At 36.4% G+C, this 14,733-nt stretch overlaps 1 protein-coding gene across 6 annotated transcripts in view; it reads left to right on the forward strand.

Moving 5' to 3' along the window:
• RNF111 (ring finger protein 111) overlaps positions 1-14,733 on the forward strand; it is a 94,530-nt gene that overhangs the window by 19,827 nt on the left and 59,970 nt on the right. The window contains exon 1 of one of the 6 annotated variants that reach the window (XM_072808885.1): positions 7,153-7,296. The exons of the other annotated variants lie outside the window; for them this stretch is intronic. The gene's annotated coding sequence lies outside the window, so the exon portion shown is untranslated. Of the gene's footprint in view, positions 1-7,152; positions 7,297-14,733 lie in introns of those variants that run through there. 6 annotated transcript variants of the gene reach the window in all.

Consider the following 14,733-nt stretch of genomic DNA (forward strand, 5'->3'; position numbering starts at 1 on the left):
ATATTATACTCATATTCAAGGTACTGGGAGTTAGTATTTCAACATACAAATTTTGAAGAGGGGGGGCACAATTAGGTCCATAATACATAGATACTTTGATTTGGCATATGTTCCATCTGAAGGTGATTTCTTATGAGAGTGCCAAACCAAGGTTGTCAAGAATTGGGACCAAAGATTTCCTAGATTATATAAGAACAGCTTAATTTTAATGTTTTGTCTTAATTCTCACTTAGGTAATTGTAACGTTTAATGATTAAAATCCTGTAATTGTAGTGCTTTGAAGTCTGCTGCTTAGCTGTACTCTTTTAATAATCAGTTTTCTTTATGTCACAAAAAATGGATAAAACATACATACACATACACACCTGGGCACATGTGTGCTTTGTGTACATATTGGCAGTGAATGCATGATTGCTGACCATTTTAGCCCAGAAATACATGTTTACTTGCCAAATTTCCAGTGGTAATTTGAAAAGGACTCAATAATTTCTCTATAGAAATTCCATGAATTATTCCTAATTTCTCAGTGTATAAAGAGATACATGTCTTGCTATCCTAGTGGAGCAACCAGATAGATTTTTAAGCGTTTTCTTTTTCCATGGTAGCTCCAATTTTAGATTTCCCCCTCTCCACCTCACCTAGTAATCCTGTGTAAGATTTTTAGAGATATTGGCGGTAGTGAGAGCTGATGAGGTTGGAGAGCAGAGTAGGTTCCATCATCACTCATTTGTCTCCTCCCTTTTTAGGGATTTCCTTGGGAGAAATTTGCATATAATGGCCTAATGCCCTTACCTTAAAAAAAAATTTTTTTTTTTTTTTTAATTTTACAGTAGTTTTGCATTTACAGAGAAGTCACAAGAGGGGTGCCTGGGTGGCCCAGTTGGTTAAGCGTCTGATTCTTGATTTCAGCTCAGGTTATGATCTCAGGGTTGTGAGACAGAACTCCAAGTTGGGCTCTACTCTGAGCCTGGAGCCTGCTTAAGATCCTCTCCCCCTCTCTGTGCTCCTCCCTCTCACTTGTTTTCTCTGTCTCTCCAACAAGAAAAGTTGCAAAGCTAGTACACAGAATTCATATGCACCCTTCACCCAGTTTCCTCTATTTTAACATCTTACCTATTTTACATCTGTCACAACTAAGAAACCAACATTGGTATCTTACTATTAACTAAACTCCAGATGTTATTTGAATGTAGTCTTTTGTGATTTCATAGTTTCTCAGTTTTTCATTGTTTTTATGATTTTAACAGTTTTGAGGACTGCTCAGCCGGTATTTTAGACTGTCCCTCAATTTGAGTTTGCCTAATGTTTTTCTCACTGATTTGAGTGGGGTTGTAGGTTATGGGGAAGAGTCCCACAGAGGTGAAGTACCCCTGTTAACAACATGACTAAAAATACTAACCTTGATCATCTGGCCAAGGTACTGTTTGCCCCACTGTAAAGTTACTTCTTTCCTTCTTAGTCGTTAAGCTCTACCTTCTGGAAGGGATTCATCTATATAAGTCATTTGGAATTCTTCTATACAGTCATTTGGAATTCTTCTATACAGAAGTTTTGTCTCTTTGCTCCCACTTAGTCATCTATGTCAGTAATGGATTAATGGATATTTTATATCTTGGGAATAGAATCCAGTACTATGTTATTTATTTTGTTGCTGCAGGTCTATTTTTAGCCATTGGGAACTCTTTCAGGTTGGCTCTGGTGTCCCTTAGACATGCCTCTGTCCGTGTGTGTGTGTTTGTGTGTGTGTGTGTGTGTGTGTGTATATGTATATGTTCTTTACTTTCTGGCATTTTCTGCTGCAGGTTCATCTTGTATTTTTCTTGCCACAGTCCTAGAACCAAAGAGCCCTTACTGGAGAATGGTATTAAAAATCAGAATCTGGGTGCTGGGTCTTAGTGCCCTTTTTACTTGACTCTTATGCAGAATGCCTGAAAAGTCTGAGCCTGGATATTTGGATGAATGGTGAAGGGGTTTTAGCATCACATGTTTGTATAATAGTACTTAGTTGTATCGCTATGTGTTGATATTGTCTTCTGCTATGGAGTATAAGAAAGAGTTTTCTTTGTTTTTATGGTTTTATTTTTAAGAAATCTGTGTATCTAAGGTGGGGCTCAAACTCAACCCTTGAGATGAAGGGTTGCATTCTCCACTGACTGAGCCAGCCAGACACCCCTATAAGACACAGCTTTCTAAAAGTGCTTTGAAGTGTTTAAAAAAAGAAAGGTTAGAAAGCTTTAAAAGGGGGCACCTGGGTGGCTCAGTTGGTTAAGTGTTTAACTCTTGATCTCAGTCCAGGTCTTGATCTCAGGGTCATGAGTTCAAGCTGTATGTTGGGCTCCATGCTGGGCATGGAGCTTACTTTAAAAAAAAAAAAAAATATATATATATATATATATATATACACACACACACACACACACAAATATATATTTATATATAAATATAAATATATAACATATATAACGTATATATTATATGTATATTTCAATATATAATATATAATATAAATATATGTAACATATAATATATTTATATATAAAATATAGATTTATGCTTTTGTTTTAGGAGCAGCCAAATAGGAGAAATCCTTAGATTCTTCTATTTTCTTTTGAGCCTCAAAAAATAAACTCTTTTTTTGGATATCAGGAAACCAGGCATGGACAAGCAGGTGAATTTGAGAACTTATGCTAGCAGGAATTGTAGATTTCCTAGGGTCTGTTCCTCTCTATCATCATCACCATCATCATAATACTTGCTATCATCATCAGTAATACTAGTATTATTTTGCCATAATTACTGTTTTACCTCTCTTTCCCATAATACCGGTTTTTTTTTTTTTCCTTTGTAATCATAGAAATCATTTACAATTGATTTGTAGACTGTCAGGGCAGATAAAAAGATGAGGGAGATTGTACCTTTTCCCAGTTGCAATGCCGGAGTTTGGTTCCAAGTAATAGAAATTGGAGCTTTTAAATGTATTTTTGCCTTGAAACTCTATTAAGCATTTTAAAAAATAAATGGGCCTGTATCTAGGAATGAGTTTATTGCTGAATTGTCTTGCAAAATCTGATTTGAAATAGCAACTGCAGCTCTAAGAAAGGGTTTAATTAGAACAGCAGAGTTTGTCCTTGTCACAATGGTGAAATAGAGAGCCAGTGATATTCACAAGACTTCTGAACTTCCTGCTTTCTCATCCTTTAAAAATTTGGTAATTTAACCTTTATCCTCCTACTTATTTTTAGCCTCAGATTTTCAGATTGGCACCCACTAGGCTCCAAAGGTTGTAAATAACAAACCTGAATCTCTGTTTTTAAAAAAATGTGATTATTTTGTTTTATAAATTTTAAAGAATGAAAATCATTAATAGATAAGACAGAGAAGTCACCTATATATTCCTTAATCAGTTTGTAGAAACATTGCATGTTAGGAATATAGTTTCATATTTTCCAAGTATTTTGTGTATTTTAAAATTTTATTCTTTTACCACTTTTGTGAATTTATATGCAGTTTTTTTTGTACTGTCGAAATTTTCATCCTGTTTTGTACCTTTTCAATAAAAACTGAGATAATATTGTTGTCACAATTCACATGTTTCCCGGTAAGCGACTAAAACTTATTAGCCATATTGTAAATATGCATAAGACATGCTATGTATATGTTTATTTTACTGAGAACAGTATGTTTTCTGGATGGCTCAGAATTACGATTCTGAACATCAGCTTTTTTTATTTTATGCAATATTAACAGTGTTGTCCTCAGAATCTGTTCAGATAAATAATATTATTTAATCTAGACTAACTGACCTTTTTAGTATTGGGACAAGTGTCTTAGTTCTTCTGTCTCTAAGAGACAATACTCTGTTACACCTGGAATCCAGACAACTAAGCTTAGAGAATTATATGTAAAATAGAATAGTCTCTGAATATTGAATTGCATGTAGCTTTTCTGACAGTTATTTTGATCCTTCAGAGAATCATTTTTCTGTAGGCTGTACTCCTGAGAGTTGAGGTTGCTGGAAATCTGACTTCTAAAGAAATGGAGTACTTATTACCACCTTACAGAAAGAGAAAAGAGTTATTTAAACAGTATGATAAGACCTGAAGAGTATTTTATGCAAGACAATTATAAATAACTGAATTATGAAAGATACCATATTTTGACATGAATATTCGCTTGAGTGGGAGTATAAAGTTTAAAGCCAAGTGTGATACCAGCAAAAACCAGCATTCATTCCAAAACAACACAGTTCTGTAGAGTTCTGCCGTTTGGGATTCTAGCTTGATTGTTGAGCAGTGTTCTGAAAAGATGTGATAGCCTCATGGTCATATTATGGTATTTTGGCTCAAGTTTGTTAGATCTGGGGATATAGTCCTTAATTTGGTAGAAGCCCTCATTCCTCTCTCCCTTCCTCCCTTCTTTCCTTCACATGGGGAAAGTAGGTACAAAAGAATATGAAGTAATGCTAATCTACGTAATAACTAATTATGGTGGCTTGTGGTTGGGCTGCCTTAACAGCATAAAGTTGCCAGCTTAAATCTTTTTTGAGTGGAGGGATGCTATTAATCTAAAATAACTTCCAGTACAGGATGGCATATTTGAATAAGGTCCTGATATAAATTGAAAAGTTAGAGGTTGAATAAAGGGAAGTAAGATGTTGGAAGTTTCTTTGGTAGCCTCTATTTTTTAATAAAGTCAGTGGCAGAGTTAGTAATTTGCTTAACAGAGGATGTAAAAGGAGATGGCTTGAGGAAATAATAGTTGGGTCCTTTGGGTTGGGTCCTACTGTGAGGAAAGAAAGAATTGGCAGGTAGTTTTTGGCTTAGTTGAGGTTAAAATTTTCTTTCAATTAAAAATATTTGGTACTGGTTAGGATGATTTAAAAACCATAGTAGTGGGGATTCCTGGGTGGCTCAGCAGTTTAGAGCCTGCCTTTGCTCCAGGGCGTGATCCTGGAGTCCTAGGCTCAAGTCCCACATCGGGCTCCCTGCATGGAGCCTGCTTCTCTCTCTGCCCCTCTCTCTGGGTCTCTCATGAATAAATAAATAATCTTAAAAAAAATAAAAAAAAATAAAAACCATAGTAGCAGCCTAAAAGCAAAGTCAGGTAGTTTAATTGGTATAGAATTATTGTTTGGAAGAATGTTTACAGAAGAAAGGGATAAAGAATTTAGAGCAGAACAACTTAGCTAGGATACCACCATTGGGTTGCAGGTATGTGGAGATACTGATCCTTTCAGACTTCAAGACATCAAGAGAGGGTCTATGGCTGGAGTCCCAGGGCTGGCACCTCGTAGATGATCTACCCTAAATGCCCAATATATATAATACTCTGTGTGTATTGTGATATAAAAAAAATAGTTGGGAAACACTGATTCATAGAGCTGATGAGCAGTACTGAGGTATATTTCTCAGTACTTGCTGGTTAGTAAAAATGTGAAGTCAGGCAGGAATTAATAAATAGAATATCTTCCATGGTTTTGCTTTTCTCAGATCTTCTCAGACTTTACCTTTTTCTGTAAGTTTTTTTTTCTTTTTCTTTTTTCTTCTTGCCTTTCTTATGGGAGATACTGTACCATGCAATACTCTTTTAACTATTTATTCTCTATATTCAAAACTCCACTTTTATGAAAGTGGATTAGTTTATTGGCTGTAGTGATTTTATTTTCCTCCAAGTAGATAATACTAAAATCTGTATTTCCAAATCTAGTATTATAGGCACAGTCCCATCTTGTTGTGTTATTACTATTTCAAAATATCCAAAACAGAATCCCTGCATTCTCTTTCCAAGTAACTTTATTTCTGACAGTGATTCTGGATTCTTCCAGTTACCCAGTTAAGATCCTAGACTTGGCTTTGGCTTTTTTCTTCTTTCCTGTTTCCCTATCTTATTTGTCTTAAATGACTGTCACTTTTGCATATCCTGTCTTTTCCTTCACTTCACCCTTTTCCCCATAAGGCTGCCCTTTCCCCCCATCACAGCAAAGCTTTCTCTTCTGTCTCTTTCCCTCAAGTCTACTCTTGTCAGCACCCCCTCAAAGAAATCTTTCTAAATTTTGAGCGAAATGAAAGCATAGAATTCCTTACTTCTTGGTAATTTGACTCCAGTTTATTCTCTCCCACAAAAACAAAAACAAAAAAACCCACATCCTAAACATTTAGAGTATTCAGATACTGCCATTTCTTGTCATTGTTTGAAATGAAGGGTTTTCTCTGCCTACCATCATCACCTTATGCATTCTTAATAGTTTGACTTGGATGTCATCTTCTCTATGGAGTCTTTCAGAAATACCAGTTGCTTCCTCCTTTGTGTTCCCATGAAGGGTACCTTTATTTATATCATTTTTTATAGCATTCTATATTTTAGTTCTTTATATTCATTCTGTCGTGCTAAATCATGAACTTGAAGGATGGGAGCCTGTATTTTATTTATATCTCTGCCCACATATCCAGCATACAAAGTAGTTTTCTGTAACTATTTGAATAACAGCATATATGATATCAGTCAAAATTTTTCATCTTGACTTTTTTTTTTAGCCCACCATAATTTGGTTCTACTCTACCTACTTTAAATAGTATTTCCTGCTTTTCACATGGATATGCTCTCTGTTTCATTGAAGTTGTTACCCTCAAAGAGTTTTGTGTAAGTCACAATAATTTTTAGTTCTGTATTTTTTATGTTCATTTCTCCTCCTTCAGCAGCATTCAGTGTATGTGGCTACTTATAAGAGAAAGACCCAAGTCATTTTATACCTTTCTGTCTGTCTTTGTCTTTCTTCTATGGGCTTCACATTTAGCATGGAGTCCAACGCTGGGCTTGAACTCAATGCACCTGAAATTGAGACTGAGCAGAGAGATGAAGAGTCAGATGTTCAACTGACTGAGCCCCACCAAGGGCTCACCACCATTCTGTTTTGTAATTTAAAATTACAAAAATTAATTCAAAATGTTAAATGTATTTCTGTAAAGATGTAGAATTTTGTTTAGCAGTATGGTTTAATTCTGCATTAAGCTCTTGCGAATAGGTAAAATTTGGTAAGATAATGGGTATATTAAAGCAGATATTTCTATACACAAAAGTATTAATTGTCTTTAAATTGGCTTCTGTCCCTTTAAAAAAAAGAGAGAATTCTCAGTTCACTGAGTTCCAATCTCCAAGGAAACCTGGAGGCCATTTGAAGTTCAGCTTTGGAAACTGAAGTTTAAGTAAAAGTTACTCAAGGATTAGTTTGTAAATTTGAAGCTTTGAAAGTGGCAGATTGATTACTTGAAGAATTATCAAGAATGGAAGATTGTAGAGGTTTGTTTGCCTTGTACATTTTGTTTAAAGATTTAAAAAAAAAAGATTTTTTTTTTTTTAATTTATTCATGAGAGACACAGAGAGAGAGGCAAAGACATAGGCAGAGGGAGAAGCAGGCTCCTCACAGGGAACCTGATGCGGGAGTCAATCCCTGGTTGGGATCACACCTTTGCCTGAGCCAAAAGCAGACGTTCAACCACTGAGCTACCCGGACATCCCTTCCTTGTACATTTTTTAAAAAAGATTTTATTTATTTATTCATGAGGGACACACAGAGAGTGGCAGAGACATAGGCAGAGGGAGAAGCAGGCTCCCCACAGGGAGCCTGATGTGGGACTCTATCCCTGGACCCCGGGATCACACCCTGAGACTAAGATGCTCAACTTCTGAGACACCCAGGCGTCCCTTCCTTGTACATTTTTTTTTTCTTACTGTCACCTTTCAGTTAACATAAACAACACTAATTACTGTTCTTTTAATGATGAAAGATTTTATGAAATGATTTCATGATAAATTATTTCTTTCCAAGTATTAAAATTTCTTCATAAAGGTAAACTTAGAAACAACATATCATAGACCAGTCTCAATAATTAAAAAGCATGTTCAGCTGTCAAATTGACCAACTCTGTTCAAATTTGCAAACAGTCAGATGCCATCTGTCAGTTTCTGCCCTACTCTATTATTAATCCAGTCCAGGACTGGTGGTCATTTTTAGTCACTAAAGTAGAAATTTTATGTCTAGTCAGAGTTCCCTTAGCATATATTTGATTTGTGTTAGTAATCTGCTATTAACAAAGTTGTGTCCTAGTTCGGTAGAAAAATAAAATATATTTTGTTCCTTTAAAAAAATCCTTGCACTTTCATTTTAAAAGGGGCAAATGATTGTTTTATAGAAAATTCAAACTGGACAGAAATGTGTAACAAAAATCAAAAGCTCCAAACCCATTACTATAAATCTCCCTCCTACAGTCTTAGTCCCCAACTACATATATATTTTTCTGTATTTTCCCCTTGCATGTATAAACATAACTTGTTTCACCAAAAAAGGATCGTATTGTAACAGTCTTATTTGCAACCTGCTTTAAAAAAATTAGCTGTACTTTCTGTATCTTTTTTTTTACAGAACTTACCTCATTTTTAAAAAGATTTTATTTATTTATTCATGAGAGACACAGAGAGTTAGAGACTCTCTAGAGTTAGAGCAGAGAGAGAAGCAGGCTCCATGCAGGGAGCCCGATGTGGGACTCGATCCCAGGACTCTGGGATCACACCCTGAGCCAAAGGCAGATGCTCAACCGCTGAGCCACCCAGGCATCCTGAAGTTACCTCATTTTTAAAGGTTGCTCAGAAGTTTAATGGATATACCTAATTTTATCTTAGTTGTAAAAATTAAAACTTTATTAAAAAGGAAAAAACACTTGAATCAGATTCTCCCTTGCACTTCTACCCTCCTCAGTTGTACATATAGCTCTGTACAGTTATTTTTAATGAAATGTTGATTTTTTTGGAAGTTCAGTGAATAAGATGGTGAGAAACTACATGCAAACAGTATGAATTTGAATTAATCTTTAGGTTTAATCTTCAATATTTTTAAAGGCAATAACATGTCCATGGTGATGGTGTTTATGTTTTTTTTTTTTTATTCTTTTTTTTTTTTAATTTTTATTTATTTATGATAGTCACAGAGATAGAAAGAGAGAGGCAGAGACATAGGCAGAGGGAGAAGCAGGCTCCATGCACCGGAAGCCCGATGTGGGATTCGATCCCGGGTCTCCAGGATCGCGCCCTGGGCCAAAGGCAGGCGCCAAACCGCTGCGCCACCCAGGGATCCCGTGTTTATGTTTTATATTAAAAAAATTATGACTTCTAATTTATAACAAAGCCAGTTTGGAGTCTTTGCTCACTCAGAAACAAGGTGTTGCTCCATTGATGGTTATTTTTTACATCTTATTGTACAGTTCTGCAGTTTTTTGCGTACAATATTTTTTTGGTTATTCTTTCAGTTTTTTTGATAGAATATATTTTATGTAACAGATAATTACCAGTATCTTTGTATTTTATATTTCTTGTTGAAATTTAAATCCCAGAGTCTAGGCTTTCATACTAGAACTGTTAGACATTGTGTGGTGTACTCTGTGATTTTTAGTATTGCCTTCCTAACTAGTTGAAACTGAGTCCCTGATACTTTTCAGGCTTGCCAGGATAGATACACCCTTCATTTTGCTACTGGTTATGATGACACCACAATCACGTCTAGAGTAGTAGACTCTGTATTGAACTCCACCTAGTTTGTACTGATAGGAGAGCTAAATAGATGTTAGATATGCTTTCCTTTGATGACTAATACTTGGGGATTTTAGACTATTTTAAACAAGACAAACAAGTTCATTAGGTTCACTGAGTAATAGAAACCTATTATTTGAGAGAGATTTATGTTTTTCCAAAAGTAGAATGTCTAGTTTTTAGAAATTAGGGAGCATCCAGCGCTCCAAACTTTAATTCTCCATAGTAGGGGAGAATCTGTAAAATTATTTGTTCTCATGTATTTTGTGACAACGAAACTTAGGCCTTCATTTTTGTACTTTAAGGTTCTGTAGGAACAGTTGATTGTATGTCCTTCATTGACTCTAAGGATTTCATCTATTTCTAGGTATAAGGGAAGGTCTTAAACATCATAATTCTTATCTATCTAACTGCTCCTCTAGAAGAGGAATTAATAACAGCTGTTATGCCAGGTACTCTGCTAAGTACTCTCATTTAACCCTTTGAGCAATTTTATTATTTATTTATTTAAAGATTTTTATTTATTCATGAGAGACACAGAGAGAGAGGCAGAGACATAGGCAGAGGGAGAAGCACGCTCCATGCAGGGAGCCCAATGTGGGACTCGATCCTGGGATTCCAGGATCAACTCCCTGAGCTGAAAGCAGAAGCTCAACCACTGAGCTACTCAGGCGTCTGCTTTTATGCTTTTATTTTAGCAATTTTATGAGATAGATGTGAGTATCCCAATTTTATAGACAAGGAACAGTTTTAGAGTTTAAGTAATCTGCCCAAGGTGACATGGCTAGTCAGAGGCAGAGTCAAGACTTGAATCCAGGGGATCCCTGGGTGGCGCAGCGGTTTGGCGCCTGCCTTTGGCCCAGGGCGCGATCCTGGAGTCCCGGGATCAGGTCCCACATCGGGCTTCCTGCATGGAGCCTGCTTCTCCCTCTGCCTGTGTCTCTGCCTCTTTCTCCCTCTATGTCTATCATGAATAAATAAATAAAATCTTTAAAAAAAAAAAAAAAGACTTGAATCCAGATCGTTTTAGTACACAAATAAATGACACTTTTTGTTTGACTTATTTTTTGTCAGTAATCCCACTTAAATTCCCCTTTTGTCATTCAGTATCCTTTTTTCATGTTTTTCTGTAGTTCTTAGATATGCTATAGTTTTTTTTTTATTATTTCTGTAATGCCTTATTTTTCTCTAGCTTCCTAGAATATTTTGAAAATATTTTATAAGACTTCTTAGTGTTCCAGTCATCATCTCGGTGGGTTGGTCAGTTATCTTTTTCTCTTCCCTAAGTTCCTTGAAGTCAGATTTGAATGCTAGTTTCCTTTGTTTTAAGATTTTATTTAGTTGAGAGCGCGAGCACACAAGCGGAGAGGGACGCCCAGAAGGAGAGGAGGCAAGCAGACTTGATGCTGAGCAGGGAGCCCACCATGGGGCTATATCCCAGGACCCTGAGATTATGACCTGATCCTAAATCAGACACCTAACTGAGCCACCCAGGCACTTTTCTGTTGTTTTATAATTTAATTAATTTTGTTTTTAAGATTTTATTTATTTATTCATGAGAGACACAGAGAGAGGCAGAGAGAGAAAAGCAGGCTCCATGCAGGGAGCCTGACGTGGGACTCGAAACTGGCACTCCAGGATCATGCCCTAGGCTGAAGGCAGCGCTTAACTGCTGAGCCACTGGGACTGCCCCTGTTTTATAATTTTAAAAATTTACTAGTATTTTATTTTTATTTTTTTTAATATTTTATTTATTTATCCACACACAGACACACACAGAGAGAGGCAGAGACACAGGCAGAGGGAGAAGCAGGGTCCATGCAGGGAGCCCAACATAGGATCATACCCTGGGCTGAAGGCGGCACTAAACCGCTGAGCCACCAGGGCTGCCCAATTTACTAGTATTTTAGAGTGACATTAAATTTCCCAGTAATTTTTGCAAGAGTGACAAAGTAATAATTGTTTCCATATAGGTAGTGTGTGTCTTGTTAATTGTTATACGGGGTATTAAATCTTTTCACCTCTATCGTGAGTGGTAGTTTTTGTTTTTCTGTGGTAGTGGTAGTTTAGTATTTTCTAATTAGCTACTATTTGTTTAAAGGAAAGTCATTGATTTTTTTAGAGAATTATTGTCGTAAACATACATATAACTCACCCATGTTAGTGTTTCCAGTGATTTTCTTATCGCCCTCATCTATTGATGTCATGTGCAAATAATGACCAAAAAATCAACCTCCTTTTATGTCCATTCTCTTGTTTGAATACTTGACTAGCCCTTTCCAGTACAGTGTTATATAGTGATGAAAGCCTTTTTCTCCCCTTGATATTAATGAGAACTAACCACCAGTTTTGTTTTTGTTTTGTTTTGTTTCTGACTTGTGCAGGGCAAAAAATACATGTCTGTGAGCTGAATCCAGCCACAGTTCTCCAGTTTGAAAATTTATTTTTTAACGTTGGACCTTGATACTCTCAGAGACCTGTAAAGTGGTTTCTATAGCCTTTGTGGAAGATGCACTTTCCTATTTAATATTTACTATGAATCAAGAAGCAGCATGTAGATCAGGTTATCAGTTTTATGGATGAGAAAATCTCTTGATTCCTTAATGTTCTCTTTTGTGATCAGTTTCTCTGTTTCAAAGGCTTGTTGGTCCCCATGGATAAAATAAATGCCTTCTGTGGTTCTAGAGTTGTTACTGATAATGGGGCTATGATAAATACTCAAGAAGTCTTAGACATTATTATTATATAATTTTGTTATGATTACTCTGTTTTCATATTCTGCTTTCTTTCCTGTCTTAGTGATTGATATCAGCACAATTCTTAGTTACCAAAGCCAGAAATGTAGGAGTCATTTTTCAGTTTTACCCATTTATTGCTTTACTGGTTAATGCAGTCAAAGATATTCATTGAGTGCCTACTATGTAGCCAGTTGAATTTTAGTTGCTAGAGATCAGGCAAGGAATAGGACAGAAAAGGTACCTACTTTCTTGGAACTTAGAATTTATTTTTTTTTAATTTTTTAAAAATTTTTACTTATTTATGATAGTCACAGAGAGAGAGAGAGAGAGAGAGAGAGGCAGAGACATAGGCAGAGGGAGAAGCAGGCTCCATGCCCCGGGAGCCCGATGTGGGATTTGATCCCGGGTCTCCAGGATCGCGCCCCGGGCCAAAGGCAGGCGCCAAACCGCTGCGCCACCCAGGGATCCCAGAACTTAGAATTTAATGAGGGAACCCATATCATATACAATAAAAGTAGGCTGAGACTTTGATTATTGGCAAGTCAAAGACTACAAAAATCAGGATGTGATACTGAGTGGTAGAGAAAAGAAGTTGGTTCCTTAAGTGGAATGTGTGTTAGTCCAGGTCTTCTGAGAAATAGATGCCACGACAGTATTAAATGTGCAAGGATTTTTTTGTGTGTGTGGTAAAAAATACATTATATAAAGTTTACTATTTTAACTGTGTGCAAGTGTATGGTTTAGCATTAAATATTATTTAATATTTAATTTAATATTTATTAATATTAATTTAATTAATATTTAATTTAATATTTAGCATTGTTGTGCAGCCATCACCAGGATCCATGTCCAGAACATTTTTAATCTTTTCAACTGAAATTTTGCACCTATTTAACACTAAATTCCATTCCCTTTTCCCCCTGTACCCTGATGACCGTGATTCCACTTTCTGTCATTGAATTTGACTGCTCTAGGTACCTCATATAAATGAAAGCATATAACATTTGTCCTTTTGTGACAGGCTATTTCACTTAGCTTAATGACATCAAGGTTCATCGATGTTGTATCATGTGTCAGAATTTCCTTTTTTTTTTTTTAAACTATTTTTTTTAGAGCAGTTTCAGGCTTACAACAAAATTGATAGGTATATGACTTCTCATGTACTTACTGCCCCTACACATGCATAGGCTTCCCCATTATCAACATCAATCACCAGAATAGTACTTTTTTTTTTTTTTTTTAACCCAAGGATGAACCTAAATTGACTCATCATCACTCAGAGGTCTTTAGTTTACCTCAGGTCTCACTCTTGGTGTTGAAGATTCTGTGAGTTGGGATAAATGTATAGTGGTATGTATCCTTCATTATAAAATCAAACAGTATTTCACTGCCCTAAAACTCCTCTTTGCTATACCTGTTCATCATCCCCTAAGCCCCCCTCCCTGCACCCACTAATGTTTTGTCTCCATAGTTTTACCTTTTTCAGAATTTCATATGCTATAGTTGGAATCATTTAGCATGTGTAGCCTTTTCAGATTGGCTTCTTTAACTTAATAATGTGCATTTAAGGTTCCTCTACATCTTTTCATGGCTTGATAGTTCCTTTTCTTCTTAACACTGAATAATTTCCATTGTCTGGATTTACCACAGTTTATCCAATCACCTCCTGAAGGACATTTTGGTTGTTGCCAAGTTTTGCCAATTATGAGTAAAGCTGTTGTAAGCATCCAGTTAGTGCAGGTTTTTGTATGGATTCCTTTCTATTTTTTTATTTTTTAAAAGATTTTATTTATTCATGATAGACATAGAGAGAGAGAGGCAGAGACATAGGCAGAGGGAGAAGCAGGCTCCACGCAGGGAGCCTGACACGGGACTCGATTTTGGGACTCCAGGATCGCGCCCTGGACCAAAGGCAGGCGCCAAACGGCTGAGCCACCCAGGGATTCCCCCCCGCCCTTTTTTAAAGATTTATTTACTTGTTGTGTGAAAGGGAGTGTACGTGCGACCTCGGGCGGAGGGGCAGAAGGAGAGGATCTCAAGGAGACTGTGCTGAGCTTGGAGCCCACACATGGCTCTATCTCACGACCCTGAGATCATGACCTAAGCTGAAATCAATAATCAGATGCTTAACTCACTGAGCCAATCAGGTGCCCTGGATTCCTTCCTTTTAAGGCTGAACAGTATTTCCCTATATATGTACAGCACATTTTGTTTATCCATTCATCCATTGATGCACATTTGGATTGCTTCTTCTTTTTAGCTGTTGTGAATAATGCTGCTGTGAACATGTATATCAGATATCTGTTTGAATCCCTGCTTACTTTTAGGTGCATACCTAAAAATGGAATTATTGGATCATATGGTAATTCTGTTAAGTTTTGGAGGAATTGCCATACTCTTTTCCACAGCTGCTGC

This window comes from Canis lupus, chromosome 32, assembly GCF_048164855.1.
Source record: "Canis lupus baileyi chromosome 32, mCanLup2.hap1, whole genome shotgun sequence".
In the NCBI taxonomy this organism is placed as follows: domain Eukaryota; kingdom Metazoa; phylum Chordata; class Mammalia; order Carnivora; family Canidae; genus Canis; species Canis lupus.